Genomic DNA, 19,581 nt, shown 5'->3' on the forward strand with positions numbered 1-19,581 from the left:
CTCTATAATCTGGACCGATGAGTTTCTCTTGTGCTGGCGAGCGCCGTAGATAGAGCCACAGTTACGACCATACCCGGAACCAGCTGGAATCCTGGTAGAGCTCTATCTGCACTGTAATGTTCCTGTACGATATCCTCTCTCTCACCGGAGTGTTCCTGAAGCAAGGGCCCCAACAGTTCCTGACGGCCGCATCGGTATCGACCATGTAAGCGCAAAAGTCTTAAATATAAGTGTTAAAATGTATTGCATTTGTTTTGTATAACTATTTTTTCAATGAGCCTTGTTTCTGTCTTGCATGTCGATCTTTTCTTTCGTGATATGATGTCAGGTAAGTTAAACGGTTGTGAGTCCTCCTTGAGCAACAGCGAAAAGCCGACCCTGATGAAATAAGAACCCGATTGAGCTAGTCAAAAGTTACAATTTTAGTAATGTGTGGTGGAATTGTGCTGTGAACTCATGAAGTTACATAAAATATCAAAGAAGTTTTGCATCTACGTAGAACCCAGATATTACTTTAATTCTACATTCTTACAATATAACAATACTCACGAGACAAATGTAAGGATAATTTACCTGAAATGAAGAAAATAATGTAGAGTTAAAAAATATTTTAGATTATCATTATATTTGTGGTAATTTAGATAGTGTTATTTTAAATCCTTAGAAACGTTGACCTTCCCGATTCTAAAAACTAAGGATGTGCCCAAACAGGTAAAGTTTTCTCCGTATTTTGAAAAAAGAAAACACTGGAAAATTCACAAACAGTTTGACTGCAATTAACAATTTTAGGCAAACAGCTGTTTTAGAGAAACCAACAGCAGTTTTGTCTTCTACCACTCAACAAATCTTTCCAGTAATGGCCATTTTCCTAAGATTGTGAAAAAAATACACATGAAACTTTAGACGACTTGAAAATGCGGTAGAAGTTCCGAATATGCAGAATGAGGCACTTACGTTTTTCAAATTTCACCGAAAGGATTTTACAATTGAAAACATCCAATAGAGAACCAATATCGCTTAATTTTTAACCATGATAAAATGACAAATTTTATACATAGTTTTTTAAATAAGAACTGCTACTTTAATTTCCCACGTATCGACTACTGATATTGTTTTTCATAATTTTCAAGCGAGAAGCGTTAAAAAATTTCTTCTGATAAATATTGAAATTAGTGATCGTAATAAAGCATGCTTCATTTAGAATTTTAACAAACTTTTCTCATATTGTGGCGCTCCTGGTGGAAGGATTTGGAAGTTCTTGGCGCCCACGTGTCGGGCATTTTGTCAGCTACACGTATGATTTTTGACATTACGCAAATCGACTGTACTTTGTAAACAATCAACATGAAATTCAACATGACAGTCGAAAGAAGGGAAAAAACTGTGCACAGTTAGCTAAACAGCTGAAATTGCCCAGAAATACCGTATGGCGTACGGTATAAGGAAACATTGACGACGATTCGGAAGCCTCAAGCCAATCGTCGGAGTGGAACTGTCGACCGGAAACTGCGTGGTGAGATTTTAAAGACGATTAAGAGGAATCCTAATCTGTCGGACCGTGATTTGGCCAGAAAATTCGGTGCTGCCATAGTCTGCCGTGAGGAGAACTCGACTCCGGAAAGGAATCAAGTCGTATCGATCTAGCAAACAGCCAAATCGGACCATAAAACAGAACAGTGTGGTCAAAATTCGTGCTCGGAAACTATATGACCAAGTGCTGACCAAGTTCGACGGGTGTTTTCTGATGTACGATGAAACCTATGTCAAGGCTGACTTCGGGCAAATCCAGGGTCAAAAATTTTACTTGGCAACGGCTCAGGGGGATGTTCCAGCCAAATTTAAATTTGTTTTTGCCGACAAATTTGCAAGAAAATTTATGATTTGGCAGGGCATTTGCAGCTGTGGCAAAAAAAAAACGAAAGTTTTCGGAACAAATAAGACAATGACATCGAAACTATACCAAAAAGAGTGTCTCCAAAAACGAACTTTGCCGTTCATTCGATCCCACGACCATCCCGTAATGTTTTGGCCAGATTTGATAAGCTGTCATTACAGCAAAGTCGTTCAAGAATGGTATGAAGAGAAAGGGGTCCAGTTTGTTCCGAAAAACCTTAACCAACCCAACTGCACCCACTTTCGCCCTATTGAGAAATACTGGGCAATCATGAAGAGGAGACTCAATGCAAACGGAAAGGTTGTCAAAGACATCAATCAGATGACGACCTGGTGGAATATGATAACTAAAACGATGGACGAAGAAGGTGTGAGCCATCTAATGAGCCGAGTTACAGGAAACATTCGAGAATTCTTTCGAAACCGTGACGAATAATTTTATCCGTATTTTTAATTAAAAGTATGAAGAAAACGCTATATTTGTATGAAAAAAGATCTTCAATTCAATAATAAATAACTGAAATACAGGCAATTGTCTTTGTTCCAATTCTATCTGAAGCAAGCTTTAATCTTGCAAAAACAGTTGTTCTTATTCAAGTGGTCGCTAGAGCCGAATACATCACAATATTATTTTGAAAAATTCTAATTCTGGTTATTCGTCAGAAACATTCATTTATTTTATGTCTCATAACCTTAAAAATTCACATGAAAAACTACAAGGATTAGACCCATGGGGTTGTTCGAGCCGTTGATGTGGAAAAAGGCAACCAAAATTTCTATTGATTTACAATCAAACAGTTCAATCAATCGTCTTACTTTTGAATCCGCAATTGCACGAGAGTCTGTTTATTGATCTTGATTAGGAACCAACACCGAGCATTGTTTGTTTTATAGCCGACGAAATTACACCAATATCCCAAATGTATACAATTATATCTTTGTACATACTTGCGATACGATTTTGATATTTAAGCTTTTCTTCGCTAAGCTTGTGTTCAAACTTTGTATGCAAACAGTTATTTTTATAGCGTTAAGTTTCTATACCATTCTGCAATTATGGATGAAGCGATAAACTTTTGCTCATTATCAATCGAGTTCATCTTATATAAATTAGAATTTAATCTTAAGCACTTAAAATTTACCCTGGGTAGTTGTCCATTTCTCAGGCGAAACGACATAACATGGAATTTCAGCCGAGCTTGCATGACACAAGATCAGAGCATACCAATTAAAGCTTTAAATCGTTTTATAGCACTTTCTGTCTTGCTGTCTAGCAACAACCTACCTCTAGCATGCTACACGTAGGACTGAAACGTTAGCTATAATTTCGCTTCTATTTATAGATTCGCGTGCTTCCAACAGCTTCGCTTTTGCATCGATTGACCAATCAGAGCGATGCTTTCCCTTTGATATATCGCTTAAAGACTGTCCCAGAAAATATGGACTCAACCAAAAACCGCTGCCATTTCGCAATGGTACATAATCTGTCAATTTTTATGGCTGGGTTCTGTTGTTTACACTCTCCTCTAACCACTTGTGCAGTTGTTTTTTCGTTTTCATTAGTTTATTTGGAAATGCGTGGACTTTCAGCAGAACAACCTAAAAAAATTGTGTACAAATGGTGCACAGAACGCGGACTGTCACTGAGAAAGATAGCAAAAAATGGAAAATCGATTACAAATCCTTGCCGGGACCACAATATTATACGGTGCGAGAAGAGGAAGTGTTAAACCAGTCCGAGACATCGATTGAAGTCGAAAAATTTGGTAAGAAAGCTATGGTCTGGCAAGCAGTTTGTAGCTGCGGTAAGATTGCGAGACCCTTCATCACACTGCTTCAATGAACAGCGAAATATACATCAAGGAATGTTTACAAAAACGACTTCTACCCATGATTCGAAGCCACAAGGATCCTGTTGTATTCTGGCCAGATCTTGCTTCTTGCCAATACTCGAAATCAACGGTAGGATGGTACAACTCTACTTCGACCAATTGAGGAATTTTGGGCATTAACGAAGGTACATCTTAGGAAACATGTCTCGGCAGCCGGAACAATTCAACAGTTCGAAAAAGATTGGAAAAAAGTGTCAAAACTTGTCGCCAAGAAGTCTGTACGGAATTTAATGAGGAACGTTCTCAGGAAGGTGCGCCAGCTAGTCTACAATGGCTAAGTAGCAAATGTTGCGAATAATATTCTGTTGTTGTAGTATAACATTCTCAGCATATCGAATGAAATTTGGATATCTAACACTTGTGAATTATTTACAGCGAAATCAAAGTGCGTCCATACTTTCTGCGACAGTCTTTACTCCTTCAAAACCGTCGTCTATGGCAGGGAAATCCAGTACGCCTGAGATTTTCAGCAGGCAAAATAGGACACTGCTCGCTACTAATCAAAATTCGAATCATTTATAATTGAAAATACGTGGCTTGATACATTCAAATCGAAACTTAGAAATATTTCCAATCAAATAATGAAATAATATTAATAATTGATACAAAATAGACTGAGCTATAAGTGCTTAAAACCTGACCACATTTCTACGTGTATTTTTCCTTGAGTTCCACATCAAAAACCGTAAAATGTTCGGAAAAATAATTTTCAATGTCTGGTGTCTTAAAACGTTCTGAAACATCGAAATCTGGTGTTATCTCTAAAAAAAGATCTCAGCGAAAGACTTAATAGCTAAAACCGAGGTGAAATTAATTTATATTCATACATAGATCTCGCGCATATTTAAGTCGAAACAAGGAAAAAACGCTGAGCTAGGAAAATTCGCACAATTGAAAACCGCACGACTATGAAATAACGCATAAATAACATTGAAATTTCGCATAAAATAATATGTATAAAAAATCGCATAAAAACAGTTTTGACTGGAATCCGACATCCCTAGCTGTGATACGATTTGGTATCTTGCCTCCACTCAAAAGTGGCGAGGAAATGGTATGAAGAAAATAAAGTCATTGTGGTACCTCGTACATGAATCCTGCGAACTGTCCCGAGCTCTAACCGATACAGAAATTTTGGGCAACAGTAAAAGCTGATTGTCGAAACACGGGTGAGGAGTCTGAATCGGTTCAAAGGTTCCAGCAAAAATAGACAAAAGCTTACAAAACCATAGGAGATGAGTGTTTTTGATTCTGGATTGCTGGAATCAAGTCAAAAGTATCTGAATGATTGGACGGAAGAGTGAAATATCTTTTTAAATGCGGAGGTTGCGTACTTCGACTCAAAACCCTAAACCTTAATATATATTTGATATGAACACATTAAATATTAATGTAACCACTTATATCTATCCCTATCAAAACCAAACTTCCCACTGTGTATATCCAACTCTAAGCTCTGCAACAAAAACTCCTTCCTTAAATACGGAGCAATGAAACGTTAGTGAGGAAACATAAGCGAAAAATTCCCAACCGAACGGAAATATTTTCCATAAACCGAACATTATGGCTCAACGGTGAGGGAAATGCATTTCATAAGCAACAAACGATAAACAATCTACAAGTATCTGGTTAGACAGCAGTACACATCGACAATCTTTGGCGAACATTTCAATCATTCGCCTAGATCCCTTCTATGGGAAGTTCTGAAACGAAGGAAAATCCCAACACCACCGTAGAATATCTTTTATTCATACAGTATTTATTATCTACCGGTACTTTCAATTTCATCTCAAAATGAAATCGATGATGATTGCAGACCGAATTTATTCTCGCATCAAATATGCGTCCCCGGCCCTCTCCCCTCCCTCCACTTTCCTCTTTCAGGCCAAGGTGCACATTTCATTTCCATCCCATGGCACGCGAAAGAGCAATAACATTTTGTTTATCTTCCATTTCTCAGAACCGCTTTCGTCGTTTCTCCGATTTCAGCTCAAATCTCAATGCAGACAGAGATCAAATGCCGTCGTCGCTGGGAAGATACTGGGGTATACTTTTTTCCATCCCACGTGCGGACCAACCGGCCATTCCGCGCCGGATTAAACGCAAAACGCCGTTTATTCCGTCATCAGTGGAGTTCTTGCGCGTCCCAAAAGGCTCTTCAACCGAAGGCACTAGCGCACGAAAAGCACTATTTGCCGGGTACAGAAATGTTCAACCGTTCCGTTCCATCAGTTCTTGACCTCTCAGTAGCGGTACCGGCCGAATTCGAGCGGAGATCCCCTAGCCAAACATTCGATTATTCCGACTTCAATTTCTTGCTACCCATTCAATCAGTCCGAATGAAAGACAAGCATGAAAGAGAGTCCAATCACATAACTCAAATCCGATGAAAAATGGGCGAGGAACTGAAAAGTGTTTAGGTAACGAAAATGAACTACGAAAGCGGCTCCTCGGCCGAAGGCAGCAGCAGCAGCAGCAGCAGCAGCAACCGAAAGAGAGAACCGGCACTTTCGCCTCAAGTTGAAAAGTGATTCTCATTAGATGATTGATATCTTTCCCCGCCATCCGTCTACATCCTCGTCCTCGTCCCCGTCCTCCTCAGGAGAAGCTTTCTTGGAACCAATCAGAATGCGATCGATCGAAGTTCAGTCTACTTATATGTATGTATATACATAAAACTATGCGTGGTATAGCAAATATGTTGATTGAAACCATGGCCGGCTTGCTCCAGAATGGGTAGCAAGCTGCCGATAATCTGTCGAGAAGACTTTGATGTTAACGACCTTTTCGCCCGCGAGTACCAGCCACCGCCGTGGCCGCTGCTGACACGAACGAACGAACGACCGAATGGTGCTTCCGAAGCTAAAGTTCAAGCGGAATGCTGGCGCGTGGCTTTTCCAATCCTCAACCGGCATGGAACGAGGGATGCGAGATTAAGACGTTTGTTGGCGAGTGCCTGAACGAGGGGATATTAAAATTTTGCCTCAGGGATTAAGTTCAATGGTTTAATGACTCCGAATATTAAAGGAATCTTTGAAGATTTTGGTATAAAATTAATATGTTTTAACAGACTTCGCCACCAGTTCATAAGTTCATGGTTAGTACTAATAATCCTACGAACACTGGAAATCTTACCAAGTCGATGCTGGAAGTGACATTCACTCTACAAAACCTAACTAAATTTACATTTCATGGAAATATGCTGTCACGTTTGTAAAACAAACTTATAAGTCACTAAAGTTTTAGGTTCCAAGAATGAACTACATCATTACAAAAAAACTACAAGGATCAGTCCCATGGGGTTGTTCGAGCCGTTGATGTGGAACGAGGCAACAAAAATTTCCAATGATTGACATTTTCAATTAATCGTCACACTTTTGAATCCCCAAATGCACAAGAGTCTGCTTAGATTGATCCTTATTAGGCATCAATACCGAACACGCGAACCAAGAATACAGACTCTATTTATCGTGATTCATATTTGTTTCGTAGCCGACGAAATTACCAAATAGCCCAAATGTATGCAATGCAATGTTTGAACATGCTTGCGATACGGATATCGATATTTAAGCTTCTTTTCACTAAGTTTGTGTTCAAGTTTTGTATGCAAGCAGTTATTTTTATAGTGTTTCTCTACCATTACTACCATTTTGCGATTTCGGTTGAAGCGACAAAATATTTCTCATTTTCAATCAAGTTCATCTTATTAATTAGAAATTAGTCTTATGCACTAAAAATTTACCCTGGGGTAGTTGTCAATTTCTCAGGCGAAACGACATAACATGGGATTTCATCCAATCTTGCATGACACAAGATCAGAGCATACCAATAAAAGCTTCAAATCGTTTATGGCACTTTTTGTCTTGCTGTGTAGCAACAACCTACCTCTAGCAAGCTACGCATAAGACTGAAACGTTAGCTATAATTTCGCTTCTATTTGTAGATTCGCGTGCTTCCAACAGCTTTGCATTTGCTTCGATTGACCAATCAGAGCGCTGCTTTCCCTTTGATATATCGCTTACTCCTTCAAAACCATCGACTATGGCAGGGAAATCCGGTATACTGGAGATTTTTTGCAGCCAAAATAGGACACTACTAGCTATTAATCAACATTTCAATGATATACAATTAAAAATACATGGCTATGAACATTCAAATCAATACGTAGAAATATTTCCAATCAGATGGTGACATAATATTAATAATTGATACAAAATTGACTGAGCTGTAATTGTTCAAAACCTGACCACATTTCTACGTGTATTTTTCTTGAGTTTCTAGTTTGCATCCCTATATAGAAAACGAAAATGTGTTCCACATTAAAAAAACACGAAAAAGGTTAAGTAAATAGTCTTTTAAAAGCATATTTGGCGACAAATAAAATGGAAAATTTAGAGGGTTGTGTGCGAGACACGACCGATCAGGATGACATTGAAGATGCACCAGCAACCTTCTCTACAGCATTATTGAACCGCATCGTGTGAAAGTTGGTTTGGTACTGATTCTAATTGGCAATCCAACGCAGAACTAATTATACCTAGCGCGCCATCTACGTTCCCCTATATGAATCTTTCTTAGAACGACGATTGAATTTTACACAGGCTGTTATTGGCACATTACCGTAAAACTCAATTATCGGTAGCGACACCTGCAAATGAAAAATGGAATTAAGAAAGGAGGGCTCTTTGGGGTGTCCATAAAAGACGTCGCGTGGCAAGGGGGAGGGGGGTGTTTCATAAAACGTGACCTTTTATGACAGGAGGAAGGGGGGAGGTTTTTGGAATGTGACGTCCAATATTTTCAATGAGCGCATTTTTAATATACCTAATTATATTACTGCTTTGCCCTATTTCCTGAAAAAATCTCCACAATAAACGTTTACATTCTATAGGAAAACGTGTATTTGTTGATGTAAAAGCTTCTTCTTGTGAATTCGGAAATGAATGATGCAGGAAATCATTTCTGTTGTGATCAGCAAAAGTGCACGGAGGAACGAGTAAATTAGCGAAATAAATAAATTTTGCCTAATATGAGAAGAATAAAGAAAAAGATGCCTTCAAACGGTTTAACTTATGTTACGCACTGACAATTTTTTCAGTAATTTGATTTTCTAGCATTGATAATAGTATATCATAAGAATTTCTCTTATCTGATTCTGATGCAGTTTATTCAATTGTATTCCATTTGAAAAAGGGCTGAGGATCAACGATTTCAGACGTAGATCATGTCATGTCTTATCTTGATCATTTGTGATTTCCCTTTACCAACTTCAAAGCTTATAGAATCATCCAATGATTGAACTAAAATCATAAATCAAGAATCATTTAAGCTCAAAATCATAATATAATTGATATTAATAAAATAATTCCGATGATTTTGTAGTTTTAGGGATATTTTTTAATCTAATGACAGCATGTAATAAATCGATTTTCCCTCATATTTGTATGGTTTGTCATACATATTGAGAATGTATTGAGATGAATTTTATTTATTTTGAATTTGTGACATGTGACGATATCTTTGTCAGTATCAGACAGTAATTAACCTGGCCCTTCCCGCCGGACCAGGTCATCGCTACAAACATCAGTTACGATGGAGTAACGAGACTGCAGATGAGCAGAGCCAAGCCTAATTCCATCCACAACTTCCTATCCCGATTATTTTCGAAATGATCGAACTTGATGCGTAGAATGCTAAAGCTCTCGAAAATAAAAGATTTCCTCATTGAAAATTCATCATCATACAGAACATAACAACCTAATGCGTCTTACTTAAAAAAAATAAACAAAAGTAAAATAAATACAATCTTCGTCATTATACACAATTTTCGAAATAATCAAATTGCACTAATTGATTTAAGATCTAATTAAAGAATAGTTTTTACGTGTGAGATAAACAATTTTTTGAACTCCCTTCATACTGCAGCTTGCTTGATTTGTCCTAGCACAAATCTACAAAAAAAACTAGGAAAACGTGCCACTTGAGCCAATTAGTTCTGATTCCTGATATCTATTACATTTTAAAATCAATCGCATGACCTTATTTTGCAATCGCTGTAGTCTCAATATGTGAGTGTTGTTTGCAAGGAACAGAATCGATGAGCAGAAGTCAATGTGAGGAGAGATTATTGATTTATACAGGGTCCGCCATCTAACTTTTTTTTTAACTAGCGGTTATTTCGACATTGATAACCTTAATGTCACTTCTGATTTGACAGAAACTTAGTTTTATCCTTCCGTTGAACGAAAATGGTTGTGTATACGCTTGAGGAACGCGTGAAAATAGCTTGCGATCAGCTTGAAGAAGACGCCGACTTTTGCCAAACAATTCTTCTTCTCGGATGAGGCACATTTTCATCTCGGCGGGTATGTTAATAAGCAAAATTGTCGCATCTGGGGGACGAAAAACCCGCACGTTATCATGGAGAGGCCGATGCATGCTCAGAGAGTGACGGTTTGGTGCGGATTTTAGTCTGGCGGCGTCATTGGGCAATATTTCTTCGAAAAAGATGCAGGAGAAGCCGCCACGGTCAATTGGCGATTGGTTCTTCCCGTTACTTGAAGAGGAAGACTTGGACACCATTTGGTTCCAACAAGACGGCGCTCCGTGCCACACAGCCAACGCTACGATCGATCTTCTGCGCACAGTCATCGAAGATTGAATTATCAGTCGAAATTCGGCTGTCGTTTGGCCGCCTCGGAGCTGTGATTTGACACCGTTAGACTATTATCTTTGGGGGGCTGTCAAAAATAAGTGTTATGTGGACAAGCCAGAGACAATTCAGGCCTTGAAGGACAACATTCGTGCAGCCATAGCTGAAATAAAGCTGCATACAATCCAAAATGTACTGAAAAACTGGATCGACCGTATGGCGTACTGCAAGGCCAGCCGAAGCAGCCATTTGAATGAAATTATGTTCCACAAGTAACCGGAAGGATTGTACTTTAATATGAAAAAATAAATTTTGAAATCGGATGAACCGTTTGTGTTTTGTTGTATGTTTAAAAAAAAAGTTACATGGCGGACCCTGTACAGGACAATTTTACAACTGGTCATTTTTAGGCCGCATACTACACCGTACTATTTGGCAACCTTCTTGATGACATTGTTAACGCGAGATTTGAATGTTAGCTTTGCATCAATTATGACTACAAGATACTTCAACTGTCTAACGCGATCAATAATCTCTCCATCAGTTTCATTGTCCAGTGCTTAAAGAAGAAATAACCATATACTTAGTTTTTGTGAGATTCAGTTTTAATTGTTTGAATTTTAACCACTGAGCCAGGAATGTAGATCTTCGTTCAAATGTGCAACCGTTTCATCCAAATCCTTAGCTGCAATGAACAGAACAGTATTGTCAGCAAACAAATTTATTTCTCAAAACCGTAAAACTAGCTTCATGTCATTTATGTACATAATGACTAAAATCAGACCTAAAACACTACCCTGTGGCACACCAAGTGAATTACCCTGGAAACTAGACACAACATCGTTGAAAACAGTTCTCTGGATTCTATCAAATAAATATTTTTCAAACCACTTATATTGGCATATATCTTCGATACCAAAGCGTTGTAGTGTTTGTAACAGGTAACAGCATAGGTTTAGACATTGGGCCGTATGAATAAAATGTAGTAAAGTCTGATGTTCATAGTATCTTCTCAAAAACAAAATCCACAGAGTATAACGCGCTTTGGTATGAATAAAAAACAAGTTTGAACATGTAGTTAATGCTACTTCACTTTATCAGCAAACACACGAGTAGCAACCTCTAGAGCTACCTACCGGAAACTTGTAGTAAATGCTACAGTTTGTAGCATGTTTTGACAGGAACGTAATCCACACGTAGCATTTACTACCGAAATTCAAGCATGCTACGTTTTATTCATACGGCCCATTGTTTCGAAAGCGCGTTTGAGATCCAAGAACACTGCAAAAATAGTCTCTTTAATCACGACTTTCTCCTTTCATTTGGCTAAAACCAGGTTTAAAGCGGTTTCGCAAGAGTGACGTTTCCGATATCCCGATTGTTCCGGTATTAGCAAACTGTTAGAGTTTGAATAGTTAATCAGCTGATCTTTAACAATAAGTTCCAAATTTTTTTCCAACGTGTGCAACATGTTAATGGGACGGTACTCCTCGGCTTTATCCGTTCCAGTAACCTTGGGGTTAGGATTCTTTCCAAACTTTTGGTACGTGCCCCGTGTGTAACGATTCATTTACCAAGCCCAGCAGATCATGACCGAGAACATGAAAGCAATCTTGTATCACTTTTGAGTTACCATTGTCGATACTAGCCGATTTTACAAAATTAAAACAAATATCTTTCAATCGTTCAAAAGTGATTGGGTGAAATTCAAGAAATCTTCAATTTGTAATTACTAATCGGCTGTGTTATTTCAACATGTCCACCAACCAAATCAATACTTTGATTAATCTGTTGTACACTTCTTCTATTCCATTAAATGTTAAGATTTTTGCTGAGCTATGTGTAGGTTTTAGTAATTGTTTAAACATTTTCCATAACTCCTTGCTTTTTGCCTTTCTCTATAGAAAGGTATTATTTTTTTTTTTCAATAGTATAATATATATTTTCAGGCACACTGCTTAAGCTCTAAGATGCCAAGGGTATTTCCTAATCTTAATTAACGACTAACTTAAAACTAGAATAGTATCATTAGATTATGTCGTCTAGAATTTTTGAAAAAAGCTTTAGCTGGTATTCGGCAGGTGTCGGTGAATTGAATATTGCATGAATTCCAAATGGTGCTATATATGGCCGCTTCCTTTCGGTTCGTGCGGGTCCGCGGGAAACACCCCCAGGCTACGAAGGCCCGGCGGGTGGCCCGCATGCTGGTCATCGTCTGGAGCGTAGGACCGTAGGCGGTGATGGTGATGTTACGAAGAGATGAGAAAATAAAAAAAGTAAATATTGTGAAAACCGAGGTAAATAGGGGGTATGGAAACAAAATGTCTGAAAACTACAGAGATCTAATTAGTTGCCATCGAGATGGTGAAGAGACATGGAAGGGGGGAACGAAAAGTTAGTGACAAAAAAGATCTTGTTAGTTCCAATGAAGATGGTGGACAGGGACGGTGATCTAGAGAATCGAGCGGATGTTAGTGTCGAACCTGTAGGTGGAGATTATACTTTCTGAGCGAGGTATAACAGATTACACTTGGATATTAATGTGTTTGAGGTACTGGTATATAAGAAGCATATAAGAGATATCCCGACTAGCCAACACATCTCGGACCGGAACTTCAGGTGGTCTACCTCGGGCCCTTAGGGAGTCCTTTAATAAAGACCTGGCGTCACGATACTCCGTACACGTCCATACGACATGCTCGATGTCCTGATAACCGTCACCACAAGCGCAGAGACCGCTCTCCACGATTCCAATACGCCGGAGATGCGCGTTGAAGGTGTAATGGTTTGACATGAGCCGAGACATCACACGAATGAAGTCACGACTCACGTTCATCCCCCTGAACCAAGGTTTCGTCGATACCCTAGGGATAATGGAATGCAGCCATCGTCCCAGTTCGCCATTGCTCCATGAAGTTTGCCAACTTTCGAGAGTTTTCTGACGAGAGATACTGAAAAATTCATTGAAGCAGATTGGTCTTTCATAAATATCACCTTCCAATGCGCCCACTTTAGCCAATGAGTCTGCCTTTTCATTGCCCGGAATGGAACAATGCGAGGGGACCCAGACTAACGATATTAAATAAGACCGTTCAGATAAAGTTCTCAAATGTTCCCGTATTTTCCCCAGGAAATATGGGGGATACTTTCCTGGCTTCATTGCCCGGAGAGCTTCTATTGAGCTTAGACTGTCCGTGACTATGAAGTAATGGTCTTTGGGCAAGGTTTCAATGATCTCGAGGGTGTACTGAATAGCAGCTAATTCTGCGACGTAGACTGAAGCCGGATCACTGAGTTTGTACGAAGCGGTGATGTTCTGATTGAAGATTCCGAAGCCTGTGGACCTGTTGATGTTTGATCCGTCAGTGTAAAACATCTTTTCACAGTTGACTGTTCTAAATTTATTATAAAAAATATTTGGGGCCACTTGAGGGCGCACGTGATCCGGAATTCCACGAATTTCTTCTCTCATGGATGTGTCGAAAAACACAGTAGAATTAGTAGTATCCAAGAAATGAGCACGGTTGGAAACAAACGAAGAAGGATTAATATTCTGAGCCATGTAATCAAAATACAAGGACATAAAACGGGTCTGAGAATTGAGTTCGACAAGCCTTTCGAAGTTTTCAATCACCATCGGATTCAAGATATCGCATCGGATTAGCAATCGATATGAGAGATCCCAGAATCGGTTTTTCAACGGTAAGACGCCCGCGAGCACTTCAAGACTCATCGTATGAGTCGACTGCATGCAACCTAAGGCAATACGCAAACAACGATACTGAATTCTTTCCAGTTTAATGAAATGGGTGTTCGCGGCGGATCGGAAGCAGAAGCATCCATATTCCATTACAGACAATATCGTTGTTTGGTACAGCCTGATCAGGTCTCCTGGGTTTGCACCCCACCAAGTTCCGGTTATTGTGCGAAGAAAATTGATTCTCTGCTGGCATTTTTGTTTCAGATATCTAATGTGACATCCCCAGGTGCCTTTGGAGTCGAACCAGACCCCGAGATATTTAAATGTGAAGACCTGAGCTATGGTTTCACCCCCTAGTTGAAGCTGTAATTGTGCTGGTTCTCGCTTTCTTGAAAATACGACCAGCTCAGTTTTCTCCGTAGAGAACTCGATACCCATTTGAAGAGCCTATGTCGACAAGTTGTCGAGGGTATCTTGTAATGGTCCTTGGAGATCGGCAGCTTTGGGTCCTATAATGGACACAACGCTGTCGTCGGCAAGTTGTCTTAGCGTGCAAGATGTGTTGATACATTCATCAATGTTGTTTACGTAAAAGTTGTATAAAAGGGGGCTTAAGCATGAGCCCTGAGGAAGACCCATGTAACTGAATCGTATTGTCGACAAATCACCATGTGCAAAATACATGTGTTTCTCGGACAATAGATTATGTAAAAAGGTGTTCAAAACCGGCGAAAGACCATGCTGGTGCAGCTTCTTAGATAGGATATTTATAGAAACTGAATCAAAAGCCCCCTTGATATCTAGAAATACTGATGCCATTTGTTCTTTACGAGCAAATGCCATTTGAATTTCGGTTGAGAGCAACGCAAGACAATCGTTCGTTCCTTTACCTCTGCGGAAGCCGAATTGTGTATCTGAAAGTAAACCATTAGTCTCGACCCAATTGTCTAGACGGAAGAGAATCATTTTTTCGAACAACTTCCGGATACAGGAAAGCATAGCAATCGGCCGATACGAATTGTGATCGGAGGCTGGTTTCCCAGGTTTTTGAATGGCGATAACTCTCACTTGTCTCCAGTCGTGTGGAACAATATTATCCTCGAGGAACTTGTTAAACAAATTCAGCAAGCGCCTTTTGGCAGAGTCAGGAAGCTTTTTCAACAAGTTGAATTTAATTCTGTCTAACCCCGGGGCCTTATTGTTACACGACAAGAGCGCAAGTGAGAACTCTACCATCGAAAACGGTGTTTCGTTTGTATTCGAAGTCGCGGCGCGGGATATCTTCTGTTCCGGAACAGAATCAGGACATACTTTTTTAGCGAAATCGAATATCCAGCGGTTAGAATATTCCTCGCTTTCGTTCGTTGTGTTTTGGTTGCGTATTCGTCGGGCTGTGTTCCAAAGAGTGCTCATCGATGTTTCTTTTGTTAATCCGTCAACAAACCGTCGCCAGTAACCTAGTTTCTTTGCTTTAACTAAGTTCTTCATTTGCTTATCTAGCGCTGCGTAATTTCTATAATTATCAGGTGTTCCATATTTTCTGAACTTTTTGAATGCTAAAGATCTTTCCGCGTTCAGTGATGAGCACTCTTTGTCCCACCACGGGTTGGGAGGACGAATGTTAGTATTCGCGCCGGGTATACGTTTCGTCTGAGCTTGAATCGCAGTGTCGAGAATCAAGCCAGCCATAAACGTATACTCTTCCTCTGGAGGAAGTTCTTGTGTTGTTTCTAGTTTCTCAGATATCGATATTGCGTAGCATTTCCAATCAATATTTCGTGTGAGGTCATACAAAACATTGATTGTTTCCGATGGTCTTAATCCGCTGGCGATTGAAATTACGATAGGCAGATGATCGCTACCGTGGGGATAAGGGATTACCTTCCACGTGCAATCCAACCGTAGCGATGTCGAGCAGAAGAAAGGTATTAGAATTGCTGGAAAAACCGACTTTCGAACGGAGCCTCAGAGACCCCTAGTGTTATATACCATCCGACTCAGTTCGACGAGATCGGAAAATGTCTGTGTGTGTGTGTGTGTGTGTGTGTGTGTGTGCACTTTTCGAAGATATTTGAACGCGCTCAATTTTCTCAGAGATGGCTGAACCGATTTTAACAAACTTGGGCTCGTTTGAAAGCGACTGTCGGGCCATTGATCAAGTTCGAAGATCAAATGGTTGTGACTTTTGGTTCCAGATGATGGTAAAAGTGACGTAACCGACAAAATACGTTGATTTTAACCGCTCTTATATATATATATATATATATATATATATATATATATATATATATATATATATATATATATATATATATATATATATATATATATATATATATATATATATATATATATATATAAAGGGTGATTTTTTAAGAGCTTGAGAACTTTTTTAAACAATAAAACGCATAAAATTTGCAAAATCTCATCGGTTCTTTATTTTGAACGTTAGATTGGTACATGACATTTACTTTTTGAAGATAATTTCATTTAAATGTTGACCGCGGCTGCGTCTTAGGTGGTCCATTCGGAAAATCCGCTTTTTTATCGACAAATTTTGTTCAGCGATGAGGCTCATTTCTGGTTGAATGGCTACGTAAATAAGCAAAATTGCCGCATTTGGAGTGAAGAGCAACCAGAAGCCGTTCAAGAACTGCCCATGCATCCCGAAAAATGCACTGTTTGGTGTGGTTTGTACGCTGGTGGAATCATTGGACCGTATTTTTTCAAAGATGCTGTTGGACGCAACGTTACAGTGAATGGCGATCGCTATCGTTCGATGCTAACAAACTTTTTGTTGCCAAAAATGGAAGAACTGAACTTGGTTGACATGTGGTTTCAACAAGATGGCGCTACATGCCACACAGCTCGCGATTCTATGGCCATTTTGAGGAAAAACTTCGGAGAACAATTCATCTCAAGAAATGGACCGGTAAGTTGGCCACCAAGATCATGCGATTTGACGCCTTTAGACTATTTTTTGTGGGGCTACGTCAAGTCTAAAGTCTACAGAAATAAGCCAGTAACTATTCCAGCTTTGGAAGACAACATTTCCGAAGAAATTCGGGCTATTCCGGCCGAAATGCTCGAAAAAGTTGCCCAAAATTGGACTTTCCGAATGGACCACCTAAGACGCAGCCGCGGTCAACATTTAAATGAAATTATCTTCAAAAAGTAAATGTCATGTACCAATCTAACGTTTAAAATAAAGAACCGATGAGATTTTGCAAATTTTATGCGTTTTATTGTTTAAAAAAGTTCTCAAGCTCTTAAAAAATCACCCTTTATATATATATATATATATATATATATATATATATATATATATATATATATATATATATATATATATATATATATATATATATATATATATATATATATATATATATATATATATATATATATATATATATATATATATATATATATATAAGGGTGCCAAAATTTTGGGATCACCTCTATTTTCTATAGTTAGAAGTGCTCAAAAGTTTAAGCACCTCGAAAAAAGCCTTCATGCAAAATTTGACCTAAATCGGACATGCTTAAGGGGTGCTGCCTGGTGGTAAAGGTTTGACAATTTTCGATCTTGAAAAAGCACCATAGGGGGGAGTACATGAAATTTCCAAAATCGAACATTTTTTTTTATGCAAAAACTCTTAAAACTGCATAAAACATCGAAATTTATACCGTTTTCGTTTATTGATCAGAGCAGCCCGAAAGCTGACCCAGAGTCGTCCAAACAACATTTGATATGTTTGTTTTAGCAACCTGAGGTCGCTCTAGATCGGACTCCAATCGCGTAGTTTCGCTCTGAAAATTTTCAATTTTATCTTTTTTTCATGAGTTGTTGTTTAGGGCGCGTACCACGTGTTCGTTTTACTCGGAGTCAGAGTAGCCCGCGTCTAGGTTCAAAAACGAAAACGGTATTAAATATTCTGGTTTGTGCGTAAGTTCATACTGTGCAGAACGGAGGGTATTTTTTCATGCATGACGCGAAGCCAAGAAGATGACATAATCATGAATCGTGAAAACATAGGACAATTCAAACTGATTTTTCAATGATGTCCGATTGAAATACCAAAACGACTTTATAACACATGTTTAAGTTAAATGTTTCCGAATCGATTAATGGTCCATCCAATCCATCCATCCACTCACAGATCACTGAGCTATAAGCTTTTGAAATTATCGAGTAAAGCATTTTTAATGCCAAAATACTCGTCCGAAGTCGTTCAATCGTCGATCTAGAGATTATATCAGACTACAGTGGGCTGAACATGTAGCAAGAATGTCGGAAAAGAGAATGACGTACGTGATACTCAGTAGAGTGCATCTCGAATCGCAGAGAAAATTCGCATTTTACGAGGTGACGAATGGTTTAGTTATTATTATAAGATTTAGTTGTTAATCGCCAAAATAAAGTTCCTACATGAATAACAAGAACTTTGTCTAGACCTATGTATACTCATAAAATGTTGGTAAAAAAAACCCAAAAGCAAACTACAAAGGACAACTATTGTCAAATCATTGTTGGTTTTCGCATCTCGTGCGAGACCAATGGCGAACAAAATAATACCACAAAGGTCCATCTGCTGGTGAGCACACCAACATTCTCAACAGTGTGCATGAACCGAACAGAGCGCAAGTCGGTTCAATACTAAATCAAATTGTTTGAAGTGGTTCTGTTTCATTAGTAGCGTCTATATTATTCGAGGGAGCGGGTCATTTCGCCCAAAGGTGTTTCGCCAAAGGTTCATTTCGCCGAAAGGGTTATTTCGAATACATCAGGTTATTATTTTTTTTCTGTTTCAATGTTCTTTGAATAATTGATGTGGCGCAGTCACATAACTGAAGCCAAGATAGTGGGGCGGCACAAAGCCGTCGAGACTTATTTTACAGTAAACGTAAAATGCCGCAAAATTCTACTTGGTGGATATACTAAAACAGATTATTTGATGCTTAGTAGCTAATAATGCAAACAAGCTTTCTTGGTAACTCCGTTCTGAGGTTCACGAATCAATCTTCATTCAAGAGAGCAGTTTTCGCGGAAAATTAATTTACTCGTTATTTTAAATTTTCTTTTAAAAGATATTTCAAAAGTACAACAGTAAAGATTAACGATACGGGCGTTAACGTTATCATCTACCAGTCACGTACCCAGAGGGGAGGCCCGAGGGGCCCTGGCCCCTCCCGAAATCAAAAACAGATATATAATTATTTAGAAGATCTCAGACATTTGTTACAGAAATAACAAGACAATTAACGTAAAGAAATGTAATACAATGACAGTTCAAGTGGAAAAGTTTAAAGTGTCTGTTAAAAACACCCGTAAAAGGCAGTCCGAAAATTAGGTACATAAGCAGGCCCCTCCCGAAACGAAATCCTGGGTACGGGCCTGTCATCTACTGTTTGTCTTCATTTTAAATCAATTCCAATTACGA

At 38.8% G+C, this 19,581-nt stretch overlaps 1 protein-coding gene across 3 annotated transcripts in view; it reads right to left on the reverse strand.

Annotated features, from left to right (window-relative positions):
* The window catches only part of LOC131440203 (band 4.1-like protein 4A), a 539,736-nt gene that overhangs the window by 456,446 nt on the left and 63,709 nt on the right, over positions 1-19,581 (reverse strand). The gene's annotated exons all lie outside the window — the stretch shown is intronic.

The sequence above is a fragment of the Malaya genurostris genome, chromosome 1 (assembly GCF_030247185.1).
Source record: "Malaya genurostris strain Urasoe2022 chromosome 1, Malgen_1.1, whole genome shotgun sequence".
Classification (NCBI taxonomy): Eukaryota; Metazoa; Arthropoda; class Insecta; order Diptera; family Culicidae; genus Malaya; species Malaya genurostris.